This window comes from Felis catus, chromosome F2 (genome assembly GCF_018350175.1).
Source record: "Felis catus isolate Fca126 chromosome F2, F.catus_Fca126_mat1.0, whole genome shotgun sequence".
Taxonomy (NCBI): Eukaryota; Metazoa; Chordata; class Mammalia; order Carnivora; family Felidae; genus Felis; species Felis catus.
Genome location: NC_058385.1, coordinates 64,424,596 through 64,440,668, shown reverse-complemented (window position 1 = coordinate 64,440,668; position 16,073 = coordinate 64,424,596). Strand labels below are relative to the sequence as shown.

The window sequence follows — 16,073 nt, the reverse complement described above, 5'->3', positions numbered from 1 at the left end:
GAGAGAGAGAGAGAGCAAGCAAGCAAGCATGAGAGGGGGAGGGGCAGAGAGAGAGAGGGACAGAGGATCTAAATTGGGCTCCATTGTGACAGCAGAGGTCCGATGAGGGGCTTGAACTCCCAAACCTGGAGATCATGATCTGAGCCGAAATCAAGAGTCAGACTCTTAACCCACTGAGCTACCCAGGCACCCCCAAAATTTTGTATTTTTTTTAAGTTTTAAATCTTTTATTCTTAAAAACTAAATGGATTCCAAGGGCACCTCGTCATAAGAAACATCTAATCTCGTACACTGGTTTTCAAACTTGGCTGCAACTTAGAATAACCTGGAGTATCACTCTCAGAGTTTCTGATTTAAATCGTTTGGGATGTCACTTAAGCATTAGAAATGTTTAAAGCCTCCTTGGGGCACCTGGGTGGCTCACTTGGTTAAGCATCTGACTTCGGCTCAGGTCATGATCTCAAGTTCATGATTTTGAGCCCCAGGTTGGGCTCTGTGCTGACAGCTCAGAGCCTGGAGCCTGGTTTGGATTCTGTGTCTCCCTCTCTCTCTCTGCTCCTCCCCACTCATGCTCTGTCTCTTTCTGTCTCTCAAAAATAAATAACCTTTAAAAGAAAATTAAGAAATGTTTAAAGCCCCCTTGGTGAGTCTACTTTGCAGCCAAGCTTGAGAACCACTGACTTGGTATACTAAAGTATTTAGTGACTGATGCTACACTATGGAGGGGTGGATGTAGTGTGTGTGTAGGGGTGTTTGGGTGCACACACAACAGAGTGTACATGTATACGTGCAGTATACCCCCCACCTACCTCTCCAGATCAGTGGCTCTCAAACATTATTGTTGGAGAAACCCTGCTCAAGATGAATGCCTAGCAAAACTTTTCCAGCTCAGGATGTGCCTTGCAAAGCCTAAGAAAAGAGTACAGGATGTTATTCAAGTGGTGAAGGGCCACTAGGAGCAGCTGTTTATAAATGAGTAAGGGCCTATATTTCATGGACCAATCATTTGACCATGTGTTCATTAACATGAGGCAAGGTGGCTACACCCGAATATGACCAGAGAAGGCATATGTTTGCCCTGCCGGGGCTCAGAGTAGAGCTCATGTTTGTCTTCTCTGCTCTCCAATTGCTTCAGTTGTTCAGACCAAAGCCACACGTAAAGGAGTATTCATGGTTAATTTATCTCCACTGAATCAGAGATGAAATGGAAAAACTTCACACCCTAAGCTGAATTTTCCTCTCTGGATGTACTCAAAAAGAATGAAAATATGAAGGACATGTACATGCATTTATAGCCAGGTATTTCCTATGTGCCATCTGAGTAATAGCACCAGCCGTCTTACGGAATACGACAGCCTCATTGTAAAGAAGAAACCAAGGAAAGCTTCCGAACCTTCTCTCTCAGGATTTCATTCAGTGAGCACAGAGGAGACCTAGAGCCGATGAAAGTATATCTGCCCTCCATGAAGCACACAAGACTGCCTAAGGCCAGCCTAGTGTCTGTTCCTCATGGAATCTCAGAGGCTTCTGTGAGGAACTGCTAGGGCTCCAGTGAGCACAGCATGAAAACTATTTACAGATAAGGACATTCCAGGTTTAATGTCCTGTGATCCTGTCGTTACAGCATCTTGCCCAGGTTAGGCAGCCAATTAACTGTTTATAGAATATGACTTTTTCTTTCTTCATCTCACAGTGGGGATCCCTCCCCACTAAAGATACTAGTCCCTTAATTTTTCCCATGAATACTCATACAGACTGGCGTCATGTGAAGGACATAGGCAGTGGACAGAGCTGACTTCAAATCTCACAGCCAGCTATTTCTAGCTGTGTGACTATGGGCACATTACATAAAAATCTAAAATTCATTTATCCCATTTACGAAAGGAGAATGAAAACAGAGTGTCTGGGTCACTCAGGGTAATAGCAGGATACTGATGACATCCCAAATTTGGTAATTGATGAGAATTAAAAAAAATTTTTTTATTGTTTATTTAAAATTTGTTTTTAATGTTTATTTATTTTTGAGACAGAGAGAGACAGAGCATGAATGGGGGAGGGTCAGAGAGAGGGAGACACAGAATCTGAAGCAGGCTCCAGGCTCTGAGCTGTCAGCACAGAGCCCAACACGGGGCTCGAACCCACAGACCGCGAGATCGTGACCTGAGCCGAAGTCGGACGCTTAACCAACTGAGCCACCCAGGCGCCCCTTATTGTTTATTTTAGAGAGAGTGAGAACACAAGCCTGGGAGGGGCAAAGAACAAGGGAGACAAAGAATCCAAAGCAGGGTCTTCACTGTCAGCTCGGAGCCCAACGTAGGCCTTGGACCCATGAGCAATGAGATCGTGACCTGAGCCAAAGTCAGAAGCTCAACCAACTGAGCCACCCAGGTGCCCCTGATGCAAATTTCATACAAGGACTATTCACAAAGGTATGGGCAGCATTTAGGGGAATCTGCAGCGTGGAGCAATTATGACACTCAGCCTGAAGGGAGGGCAGCGTTCTGGGGCACTAGCTGTGTGCAGAAGAGTGCCTAACAGAAGCTGCATGTCTTGGGAGAGGGGTGCAGCCAACCCAGAGTGACCCAGAGAAGTAAATACCCTGACCTCACTCTCCTCTCATCTTCCACTCACATGTCACGGCCTTGCATGAACCAACCCAGGGGCAGCTAGAGGACTGAGGAGAAGGGGAGAGAAGGACAGGGGGGAGAACTTGGGATGGAAGCACATAAATAGCACAATGCCTACATAACATACTTTGAGGATTAAACGCAATAGCCAGGTTGCAGTAGATGCTCAGTGTGTGGCCGCCCATCTCTCTTTCCTCTGGCACTTAGCTCCTTCTGCTTAGGCTGTGTCTCCTGGCCTCCTCCTTTGAATCCGTTCCCCATCTAACTCTTCCCACAGGCCTGGCTCCAGCCCCAAGCACCCAGCCTTTACTAACTCCATCTGTCCTTGACATACTTGCCATTCTTGAAGAACTGTAGTATCACATTCGCTTATCTGGACGGCAGTCTGTCTCTGGCTAAAACGCTTCCCCCTCTATCCTGAAAACATCCACAGTCGAAGTAAATGGGAAAAGGAGTGGGTTCAGGCAACAAAGAGTAAATAGCACCCTTATTAAAACTTGTACTTTACTATGTGGACACGACCTTTGCCACAGTTTTAACTTGTTCACTTATTTGGCGTTTTAGGCCAGAAAGATTAGCACCAGCAGACAGAAAAGAAAATTAAAAACCAAGAAAGAGAAGAGAAAGAAAGGATCTCAAAACATGGTGGAAGTAATGATTGAGATTTAGACTAAGAGAAAAGAGACAAAGAAACAACAGAAGTCCCAAGGACATTCATGAGCAAAATCAAGATGTTCCATCCCTTGAACAAAGGTAAATTATGTTCAAAGTTGTCTGGTTAAAAATGCAGAATATAATATGATGTTATACCGTATGGTTTCTCTCAAAAGATGGTGGAAGTCAAAATTGTATTGAACCTTGAAAAATATTGCCTAGATTACCTGGAAAATTCACTCACATGGCATGCTTCATTTAAAAATAATTAAGGAGTTACAATACTGTCTTACATTGGTCGTTATTATTTCTGTCCTGTCTCCACTGCTCTTTGAGTGTAGAGTCCAAAGATTGACATTTATTGGGTCCCTCTGAGGTGGATACATGGTAAATCTTCGTAGCAGAAGAATGAACAGATACTGAATCAGGCAGACTTGAGTTCAAATCCCAAGCACTAAATGGTATCAGTTAAGTCTGAATATGATTATTTGCATATTGGTGCAAACCCAAGGACAGGATGAGGAAGCAAAGAAAATAAAAGCTGCTTCAAAACATGCCTTCACATAATGCACAAGTTACCCCCACCATACACGGACTTATTTGAGAAACCATTGTTGGAAGTCTGTTTCCAGTAAGGCATCACTAGCATTTAGAAAGGTTTCTGGCACATATTAGGCACTCAAGTGTTTAAGTACTGGAGGTTGAAAGACAAATGTGGGTCACTACTACCTAAAAGTCTTTGGAAAGCAATGAGAAAGTCTTTGGAGAACCTCCATCCTTTTCTTCGCCCCGCGTCCTAAATGTCTCCTCGTCTCTCCCTTTATGCAAGGCTAAGTGTGGATCCCAATGGTCTGAGACCCCTCATCTGAGGAACCTTTGGGAGGCTTGGCTATTTTTCAGCATCATTCAGGGGTTAATATGTGCTGAGTTACTTTCTATCACTGTAAGTTGTGTGATCATAGTCAAACCTCATGGGATAATATGCCATGAGAGATAATATTATTCCTAACTTTACTGATCAGAAAACTAAGGCTCAGAGGGGTTAAATAATTTTTCAAAAGTCGCATAACTAGAAATAAGGGGACAAAGATTCCAACCTAACATCTGCCTTTCAGATATTCTAATTTTCATATCATAGACAAAACAGAACAAATCAACTAGCTTCCCAGAGAACCTCTAAACTGGGGTCCAGGCATGACCCCTAGGGTCTTAGACCAGGCCTCGAAAACTTATTCATTTTGTTCTAGTCCAGATGCCAAACAAAGTGACTAAGAGTTGTGGCCAGGGCAGAGTTTACAAAGGTATTTGCATCCAATCAAATCCCAAGGGTGGGAGTCTGCTGTATTGGAAAGTGGAGTTCAGACACCTGGTTTTTAGACCCAACTGTATCAGTTAATGTTAAATGGTGGTACAACTGTTACTTATTATTTTGGGAGGCTCACATGAGATAATGTAGAAAGAAATCACAATAACCACATAATTAATTCCTTTATTTAAAAGAAGATGAAAATGTTACAGCAGCTTAAAGAAGGTGTTGTTTAGCCTTTCAGGAAAACATTTGGTGGAAGCAGTATTTTAGACCGTTGATTACAGTGAGACTTTTCATCTATCTTTTGTTTTCATTTGTTCTGGCCTTTTTTTCCCCCATCACTCATTAACATGAATCACTGAGGTCTACTTGAAGGCCCTGCACAAACTTGTATATTCAGTATGGTCACAACTATGTTAAAAAATATATAAATGATTCATTAAAAAAATAGTTGGAAGGAAATACATTCAAATGATAACATTGATTATCACCGGGTGATCTTTTTTTTTTCATAAGAGTGTTCTTTTCATAATTAGCACATATTATTTTCTGAGTGGAAAATAATACCTGCTCATTTTAAGTGCTATTAGTACTCACCCAAATGTGCCCCTTGAAACAAACAATGAAGGAATTGAACAAGTAAAGAGTGTCTCAAAAAGTTCTTATCCATAAACATGATCTACTTAGAAATAAATCAAAAATGAAAGAGAAAAGATCATTCTACAAAATGTAGCCATAATTTTTATAACTATGACTTTATCTCTGTGGTGGTACTGATCCTTAAATGTGAAGGCAGAGCCTTCTCCATTCTTCAGGATACTTCAACGTTGTAAAATGCCTCAAATGACTACCCACCCAGAATTGTGGCCACAGAACAGAATAATCCATAATCAGCACAAGCTATGAGCTACTCAGTGGAAATATCTGACAATATCTACCTTAGCCTGGGTTTTCTTATGGGTGGGTGTTCATCGACCTGAGCATAAAGTTAGAAGAGCACATGTTTGAAAGCTCCACGGATATATTCCATTTTCTTGGAATACAGGAAAGTATCCACACTCCAATCTTGTGGACCAAGCCACCTCCCTGTATATACACACTGTTACTTTAAATACTCAACATAAATACTCAACTCAACATAAAGGCACCTGGGTGGCTCAGTTGGTTAAGTGCCTAACTCTTGGTTTCGGCTAAGGTCATGATCATGCAGTTTCATGGGTTCAAGCCCTGCATCAGGCTCTGCACTAGCAGCATGGAGTCTGGTTGGGATTCTCTCTCTCTCTCTCTCTCTCTCTCTCTCTCTCTCACTCTCACTCTCACTCTCACTCTCACTCTCTCTCTCTGTCCCTCCTCCATGTGCACTGTCTCTGTCCCTCTCAACATAAATAAATAAACTTAAATATATATATACATTTTCAATACTCAACATCAATTGATTCCCCATCTTGTGGAAGGCTGGTGGACATTCTTCATCTACTCACTACTCCTCCATTAACTTCAAATATTTGTTCAGTTGCTACCTACCAGTTTATGCCATTTTTCCAGGAGGGAAAAAAAACGCATTTGTACTTAAACCTAATTGTCAAATGTTCTGCATGTTGCAATGGCCTGAATGAAATAAACCCAAAACATGGATAGTCACAGGTGACTGGGGACATGTTTCAGTGATGCCACCGTATCTGTAGACAACTCACCATTCAACTGGGAATTAGTGCCAACTCATCATTGCTTCGTGAGACATAAAAAAGCTGTATAATCACTTGCCATTTTTTGTGGTTTGGCAGTCAGTTTATTACTTTCCCCCTGACTCTGTTGTGTTTTTCCTGATTGAATATCTTTTCTCAGCAACTATTTTGAACAAAGCACTGTCATCTGTTGTGGCAAAGAGATGAATTAAGGCTAATCTGTTGGCACTTTTATCTTTGCTTCAACCTCCTGAGGGAATGTGAAGCACATGTGATTCCTCTTTTAGAACATTTGCTTTATGTGCTATTGCTACAGTCTACTTCTGTCATTCCTTAATAATGACAATATCAATTTTTTTAAATATCTCCCATAATTTTCTCATGTAATAGTCATAGGATTATTACTGGTTATGTTTTATGATGTAGTAATATTATAGATACCCATATCAGGTCTACATTTTTTTATTCCTACTACAAACGTGAAATACTGGGGAGTTAAATGCCTAGAGGGTGAGCCTTGCTCAATGAAATATAGGAGATAAGAAGGAACCTTGTCAATTCCAGTTCAAGATAGTGACATAGGAAGGTGCTGAACTCATCTCTTCCCACAGACACACTGAATCTATAGCTATGTATGGGATAAGTTCCTCTAGGGGGGAAAAAACTAACGTAGTAGAGCAACCCATTTACATCAGGCAAATGAGAGAAAATCCACACTGAAGTGGGCACGTAAGACTGAGACACAAGGAGAAAAGAGAAAAAGGAGAAACAACAACAACAAAAAAGGTGGCACTTGTTTCCTTTTTTTTCTTTTTTGTCTGTATTCCGTTGTTGTTGTTGTTGTTGTTGTTGTTGTTGTTGTCGTTTTCTGGCAAGTGCCTGTCCTCCCTCTCTGCTGTTCTTCAGCCAGTGGGCACCATATTTTCACACCCCCTGTGCCATGCTATGGAGCACCACTGTCTCCCAGAGGAGGGTCCTACACAGCAGAGTTTGGTGCCCTGGTTTTTACATATGGTGACCTTGTTTTTGCAGCTGCCACCCAGGAAACACCCCTGCCCACCTGCTCTGGAGGCCAGGAGATCAGGCCAGGCTTGTACACCTGAGTCCCATGGGACTTTAACAACTGGAGACACAGTTCTGGGTAGATGACTACTTCCAAGGCACTGGGAACATAAAGCCTAGAAATAAACTTAACCAAGGAGGCGAAAGCTCTATACACAATAAACCGTAAAACATTGATAAAAGGGGCACCTGGGTGGCTCAGTTGATGAAACATCCAACTTTGGCTCAGGTCATGATCTCGTAGTTCGTTAGTTCGAGCCTGGCGTCCTGCTCTGTGCTGACAGCTCAGAGCCTGGAGCCTGCTTCGGATTCTGTGTCTCCCTCTCTCTCTCTCTCTGCCCTTCGCCTGCTTGCACTCTGTCTCTCTCTCCCTCTCAAAAATAATAAACATTTTTAAAAAGACATTGATAAAAGAAATTGAAGGAGATATAAATAAATATTCTGTGCTCATGGATTGGAAGAATTAATGTGTCAAAATACCCATACAGCTCAAAGCAATCTACAGATTCAGTGCAATCCCTATCAAAATTTCAATGGCTTTTTTTTTTTTAAACAGAACTAGAACAAACAATTCTAAAATTTGTATGGAACAGATTGGTGGTTACCAAAAGCAGGGGATGGGAGATGGGCAAAATGGGTGAAGGGACTTAAAAGGTACAAATTTCGAGTTATAAAATAAATAAGTCATGGGGATATAATGTACAGCATGGAGACCATAGTTAGTAATACTACCTTGTATTTTTAAAGTTGCTAAGACTAAATCTTAAAACTTCTCATTGCAAGAAAAAGAAATCTGTCACTATGTATGGTGACGAATGTTAACTAGACTCATTGGGTGATCATTGCACAGTGTATACAAAAATTAAAGCGTTATGTTGTACATCTGAAACCAACATATGTCAATTATACATCAATTAAAAAAAAAGAAAGAGTCTTCTCTAAATTCATTCCACAAACATGTAATGAGCACCTAATATATTTCAGGCACTGTACATGCTTAATATTACATGGACCTTTGACATAGGCCAGATACTCCTGTTTCTTTTTATGGTGAAAGAAAGACTTTTTTCTGCTTTATCCTAGAAGCTACTTGAAAACTGAATTCAATGGGAATAAAATAAATGGGCTTGCATGCACAATATCTTTCCAAAACAGCCATTTCTCTTAGTGATAGCAAGTCTTGGAAATCTTGCTGGAAGCTACATGACTCTTTTAAAGTACACAAGATCTCATCTTCTCATAATGATAATATCAGGTGAAGAAGAAATCTTAGCGATCAAGAGGATTACAAGGGTCAGGACATTTTTAAAAACTAAGAACCAACACAGAGATGCCAGGTTTCCAATTTTTTGTTTTCAATGAGAGCATTCAAAAGTAAACTCAAACTACTGTTACGTAATTTCACAATATAAAGAACATTTTAACCCCATAGGAAAGAAATTATCTCAGAATTCTAGAATTCTGTTATAATCTTAACATCTTGAAAAACTGATTAAATATTCTTTTCTAATTGCACTCCCACTCTGCTTAAGACCTTTCAGGAAGGCCTTAATCATGAGTTTTGTCATAGACTCTGTTTTCTAAGGAACTTTTGCTTAGGCTGTGCTATTCTTTTATCCTCATTTTAGAGATTAAGACAAATGAGATTCAAGGAAGTTTGTCCATGGTTACATAGCCAGTAAACTGTATAACTGGGATTCAACTCCCAACTGGCCCAATATGTCTGATTAGTCTGCTATTCTTCAATGTCCCAGTTTATTTGTGCTGATAATTTGGAATCATTTAATTTAAAACAATGACTTACAAATACTTATTTCTTTGGTGATTAGGAATTTTGAGAGAAGTATCAAACATATCTGGTATATCTGTGTTAAAATAAAATCAAATGTGTTAGGATAAAAATAAGAAAAATAATCACAGATACTTACCCAATATTTAGTTTCTCCTTCTTTAGTAAAAGAGCCATGAAGTATTTGGTTTGGGATAACTACATATTTTTCAGCTTCCTTTACAGCTAAAGGTGTAAAGCTATGTGACACAGTAGTGACTGAGGAGATGTCATTGGAAATCACTAGGAAAGGATTCTGGGAATGCTCTTAAAAGGAAACTCACTCACCCAAAATGTGCTACTTGCCCATCACCTTTTTCCTTCATTCTACCTAGATTGTGAACTTGATGATGGAAAAGGAGTATTCATCTTGCAATGCTAAACAACATTTTGAATGAAAACCACATGTCAAGCAAGTCTCTGTGGAAACACAGAAGAAGCCTGGGTTGTTGGTAGTGTCATTCAGTTGCCAAATTAGGTCTGGACTTTTTGTTAAGTGAAAAAAAGTAGGTCCTCTCCTTGTTAAAGAATCTTTTTTTTTTTTTTTCCGGATTCTTATTACATGTCAGAGAACTCAATCATTAACTGATCAATGATACAGATGTGCCTTTTAAAAAATAATAATAAAAGGATTGAATATGTGGATGCACATTTAGGAACTATGAGGGTATCAAGTGAAGAATCTGGATGCTTAAATATAGGCACTGGGAATTGTCAAGAGACATGAATAGAATGACTTCCAAGGTGGAAAAATGGAGTGAGGGAGGAAGAAAAGAAAATTGTGCATTTGAGTGAAGAAAGGTCAAGAGGTGGACCAAATGGTAGATATTAAAGGCTTTACAGAACCTCCATCAATGTCTAGACTGAATTAACGTGGGCTTCTGAGTCCACGGGCAGACAGAGGCTTCCACCCAACCTACACCTAATGGGACAGCATGAACTCAACTCACTATTGTCTTCAACTGTATATAATACTCCTTCTGCTCACACTGCTGTAAAGGAAGTTTGAACTAAATCTTCTGGTTTAAGCTGGCATGAAATGTAAAGACAAAGTCCAAAGTTACCAATGAAGATAATAGAGACCGGGTGGGATCCAAAGCTGACAGGACTCAGGGCTCCTTCAGGCTTCCTGCAGTAGTTCAATTTTTAGTTGATTCTTCACTCATTTATTCAACAAACCTGCACTGAGTGTCTGCTATGTTCTAGGTATTGCCAGCAAAATATGGAGATTCCTAAATACTGTCAAACCATGATTTTCAAAAAGTTAAAAACATGACTCCCATGATCAATGTGTTTAACTCACTTAATATAGAATGATCGATTTATTAACTAACATAGAATGGTCAATTTATTTGACTAATTTAAGAAGGAATCAGCAGAGGCATAATCGAAGAGCAGATGAGGAACTGAGAATTTATAAGGATTAAAGAAAGAATATTCAGGGTGCCCGGCTGGCTCAGCAGTTGGAGCATGCAACACTTGATCTCAGGGTTGTGAGTTTGAGCCCCACTCTGGGTGTGGAGATTACTTAAAAATAAAATCTTAAAAAAAAAAAAAAAGAATATTGAAGCAAAAATTGCTAGATATAAAATGTTAGATATCAAATGGATAAACTGTCCTCTGCAGTTAATTTTCTACTACACAGAAATTTGCATCCCTATTTGACCAAAAAAAAAAAAAAAAAAAAAAAAAATCCTCAAGTTACAATGTTATGTCAAAGAGTTAGGGCCCTGATCCACAAAAACTAGAATTATCCCATACGGCCAATCTCTTCTCATTTATTAAGTAGTCCTTGGGTAGGTCCAGAACAACACCAAAAGGACAGGCAGGACTCTTTGCCTTGTTTCCTAAGTATCAAATAATTTTGAAAACACGAAGCAGATTCTTAGGGCTGGTCTATGACAATTATACTTCCAAACTTCAGGAAAGGGGGAAAGGGGGACTAAAAAGATTTAAGTCTTCAGTATAAATATACATCTGGAACTTACATATGACACTTCATTTAATTCACACCCAACTGAATAAAGTGGTTATTATTAAGGAAACTTTAAAAATGAAAAAAAAAAAAGAGAGAGATGGGAGGCATTGAGATCACACAATAAGAGGAGCCACTAGTTTCAAATCCATACAGGTCTATTGGAACCTTCAGGTTCTGTCCACAGGGTCACAAAGCCACTCGTGAAATTCACCAACTCGTGGAGCCAGTCACACATTGGCTAACCCGACTCAGCAATGAACTAAATATATAGGTTCTCTACTCATTGAGTCTCCGTCTCACACAGCTCACAATCTAAGGGGCTTGAGACCTTCATTTTAGCCAGCTGTCACCACAAGCATTTCCAACTGACATATTTAAAAAAAAAAAAAAAGGTGGGGGGGGGTCAGTAATTAAAGTGCTTTCTTTTTCTTTTTAGAAGCATGTTCCTCCTGCCGTGCCAGCCTGCAGATGCCTGCCCCTTTTATGCAGCGGCCTCTGCTGCTCGCTCCCTCTGGCCTTCTCCTTCCCAAGCCATTTCATTCCTGAGCTCAGAGCTACAGAGCAGAGCTTTCCTGGTAAGTCACACGGACACCTCACACGCTCGATTCAAAGGTTTCAGACGCCTAAATGACTAGCAGCTGCTGTCCGGAAACCGGAGCCAGGAGCCCTTTCAAGCAGCCGCTCTACGGATGCCCCTTCTCTCCGGTGCCGGTGCATACTAGGCCAGGGCTGGACTGAAAGTCAGCCCAGGCTAGAGCTCGGCTTTCACTTAGGACACATGTCAGAGAAAGCTGTTCCTCATTACAAAATGCCACGGCTACGTGTCGCGTAGGAGCATAACTCAGGCCGCTCTCTGGGTGGTCATCCGCCGTGGATTGCATCACTGGCAACACAGAGCCCAAAGGCAGGTTCCCCAGTGGTCCAGGTGTAGAAGCATTCAGCAAGAATGCAAAACAGCCAGAGCACAGGTACCTTTACAACTCATGCAGACTTCCCTTACTTCCTGGGAAACGGGTAAAATGCATTTCCTGCTTTTGAACTGCAGTGATGTGATTGTGCAATGCTTAAGCAACGGGCCATGAAATTTTAGACCTGTAAGAACCATTACAAAAAAAAAAAAAAAAAAAAAAAAAGGCAGGGGCTCTTGGGTGGCTCAGTCTGTTAAATGTCAGGACTCTTGGTTTCAACTCAGGTCAGATCTCCTGGCTTGTGAGATCCAGCCCCATGTTGGGCTTTGCTCAGAGCATGGAACCTGCTTGGGATTGTATCTCTCCCTCTCCCTCTGCTCCCTTCCTCAAAAAAGGATAGAAGGAAGGAAGGAAGGAAGGAAGGAAGGAAGGAAGGAAGGAAGGAAGGAAGGAAGGAAGGAAGGAAGGAAGGGGAAAGAAGAAAAAAGAAAAAAAAGGGAGAGAAAGAAAAGTAAAGCGAATGGTAACTACTGAGGTGATGGCTGTGTTAGTTTCATTATTTAATCATCAAGTTGTACACCTTAAATATTTAAAATTGTCATTTGTCAGTTATACCTCCCACCTTCTCCCTCAATGAGCCATTCCAAGGTTTAAGGATATTTGCTGCCATACTTTTGTTTTTGTTTTTGTTTTTTCTGGGGCATAAAGTGAAATCTCCAAACCACAACTTAATAGTTCCTCGGTCCTCTTGTTCTGTGTTTGTGGAGATGACGTGAGACTGGTCAATGTCCACTGAAGTATAACCCACTGCACATATTTGAATTTTTTTTAATGCTTATTTATTTCTGAGACAGAGAGAGACAGAGCATGAGTGGGGGGGGGGGGGGTAGGGTCAGAGAGAGAGGGAGACACAGAATCCGAAGCAGGCTCCAGGCTCCGAGCTGTCAGCCCAGAGCCCGATGCGGGGCTCGAACTCACAAACTGTGAGATCATGACCTGAACTGAAGTCGGTCGCTCAACCGACTGAGCCACCCAGGCGCCCCCCACTGCACACATGTGAACACATTCTTCTCTTCTGTAAATATCCTCAGCCCTCAAGTGTCTGGAATTGTGTGGCTGTTTTAGGTGAGCCATGAAGTTGGATGAGAATCCAGTCTTAATACACTCCCTGTGGGTCTATAAGAAGAGGCTTTAACTAACCTATGAAAAAAGGACTGACAAGACCAAGTCTACTCTTACAATCCCTAGACCGAAGGCTAGGAGACAAAAGAAAGCCCACATGCCATGTATCAATATATTTTGAAGTATAAATCAAGCTATCAAACTTCGTCGAGATATGTTCTATCTTCCTTCTTTGAAAAGTATACCTTCATAATGCAAAATTGAAAGATTTTTATAAAACCATTTATTTTTAAATGACTGAAAGTCAACATAACATCAAAGATAAACTAATTTAATTCAAGTGGGGATGTTGTATTGCTAAGCTGTCAGTGTTAGAATGAATTCTAGTAAAGACATTCAATTCAGAATTTTTTTTTATAAAAGTATTTCTTGCCTTTATTTCGGCACATCACTAATTACATTGTTAAAGATTTCTCACATAATTTGGGTTCTACTGACAGCAAAGCCAAATTAAGACAAGCTTTCTTGAGTCATTGTAGTTCTTACTTTTTTTTTTTTTGGTTCAATTAATTTCAGTTTAGAGAAGTTTTTCTCTTCTGGGGCTATAGCGATTAGAATTGTCAACAAATTATTTAAGCAATACTTAGATTTAGAAATTATAATTTTACATATCATGTTAGAACTAATTTTATGTGGTCACATATAATAAATTATCATGACAAAAATGTCATGAAATATCTTAATTTTATCACATAAGGTACAGTTGCTTTGTAATTTTATCATCTCTTTATGAAATATTCAAATTCATAAAATCTGTTTCATTTAGCTATTCTAATGAATCTCATGTGTTATCTAAATTTAATATAGTTGCTTTAACAGTGTTTAGTCATTGTTCTCAGCCTGTGTCTGAGAGTAGTTATGACATTAGTCCTGATATGTATTTCATCAAGATGTCTCTCCTTTGACTAGATCCAGAAAACATTACATATAATCTCTGAATTGTTCACAATGTCGTTACTATGAGAATTGTGGAAACCATTATCCTAATAACAAATTCCAATTACGTACCTTACAAGGGACACAAAACGTTTCTGTGTCTTGGCCAATGTTCTACTTTGCACACTTTTCCCCTTGCCAACCAAGTTTGTGCCGTTATCCTACACCTTTCCTCAGTAATCTTTTAATTACTTAAATAAGCTGAATATGGTTTTTTATTTGTTAAATTGTATTAAATATTTTTATAAAAGTGAAACTCTTTGCAATCCTAGCTTCAGTAGCAATCTAACTGCCAATGTGAAGAATCAATATTATGCTCCATATTTGTTAAATCTAAGTCAGGCTATCCACCAGAATTTTCTGCAATCATGGAGATGTTCTATATCTGAACTGTCCAATATGGCAGTCACACCGCATGAGTGGCTATTGAGCACTTGAAATGTAGTAAGTGCGACCAAGAACCTACATTTTTAATTTTGTTTAACTTCAGTTTAATTAAATAGCCACATGAGACTACCATATTAGCATGGATCTTGACCTACAAAAAAACATATTTAAAAGTAATATTGGGGCACCTGGGTGGCTCAGTCAATTGGACATCTGACTCTTAATTTCAGCTCAAGTCATATTGCCAAGGTCATGGGATAGAGCCCCACATTGGTCTCTGTGCTGAGCATGGAGCCTGCTTGGGATTCTCTCTCTCTCTCTCTCTCTCTCTCTCTCTCTCTCTCTCTCTCTTTCTCCCTCTACTCCTCTGCCCCTCTTGTGCTCTCTGTCTCTCAAATTAAAAAAAGAAGAAAAAAGAAAAGTAATATGAATTTTTCATATTGCAAAATATTTCTCAGTTGCCAATACTGTGCTAATTATGAATGCCTCTTTGTCCCTCCTTGGAAACCTACTTTCATTATGCAAAGTCTATTGACTTCACTGCTATCAGAGAGGAAGGATTAATTATTAATTTATCTTTTTCTTACTTAAGAGTTCTGCCACTCAAATTATTCCCATGCTGTGATATAATATCCATCTCCACTGTATTGTCCCACCCAGGAGAGAGATGTGGAGTATTGTTTTGCTGGGGCCTGAACTGCTTTTGTGCAACATGAGACCTTCTAAAATGAAGTCCTTGGTCAAAGGCTCCTCTTGCCTAAATCTAGGGTGAGGCATGTGGGTAAAAGGGAAGATCCTGACATGAAAAGAAGGTGAGGAGAAGAGGCAGAGGAGTAGGCACAGAGATTGGCTTATCCTGTCCTCCCCTTACTTCCTCTACTCTGAATGCCCAATTGTGGAAATAAATGGTAGTTGGTAACTTCCTAACCACAACTTTCTTTCCATGAAAGTGTTCCCTATTCTGAAGGAGAAGGCTAGGATTTTGCCGTCAATACTCAATGAGTAATAGTTGATTAAATAAATGAAAAAGCCTACATCCATACCACCTCCATCAACACTAAGAGGGACTTTGCAATCAGCCACTCTTTGTGGTCCAATAATTGGACACATTTAGCTATAGTCCTGGGAGCCCCGGGATTCAGTTTTATCTGTAAATCAAGAAGTTTGCATACTGGAAAAAAGAACCCATCTTGATCTTCACTTAGGTGTTATAATGTTCACTGTTGGGATTTCCTACTAGAATTGTTGGATCTGTCACATGAGAGGACTACAAAAAAGGTACATACAGGAATTCCTCACTATAGGAACACCATTTCAGGTACACTGTATTTGTCTGCCAGGGCTGTCATTGTCAGTAGGACCATGCTCCCTCTGAAAGCATTAAGGAAGCATGTGTTTCAGGCCTCTTTCCTGGCTTCTGGTAGTTCCTTGGCTTTGTGGCAACATAATTCCAATCTTCATGTGACATTCTCCTAATACATGTGTATGTCTGTGTCCAAATTTCCCCTTTGTGTGAG

The 16,073-nt window shown here is 40.1% G+C and overlaps 1 long non-coding RNA gene across 1 annotated transcript in view; it reads left to right on the top strand.

Annotated features, from left to right (window-relative positions):
* LOC109495921 overlaps positions 1-16,073 on the top strand; it is a 58,182-nt gene that overhangs the window by 6,000 nt on the left and 36,109 nt on the right. The window contains exons 2-3 of the long non-coding RNA XR_002151644.3: positions 3,192-3,380; positions 11,580-11,718. This is a non-coding gene — a long non-coding RNA (uncharacterized LOC109495921). The remainder of the gene's footprint in view (positions 1-3,191; positions 3,381-11,579; positions 11,719-16,073) is intronic.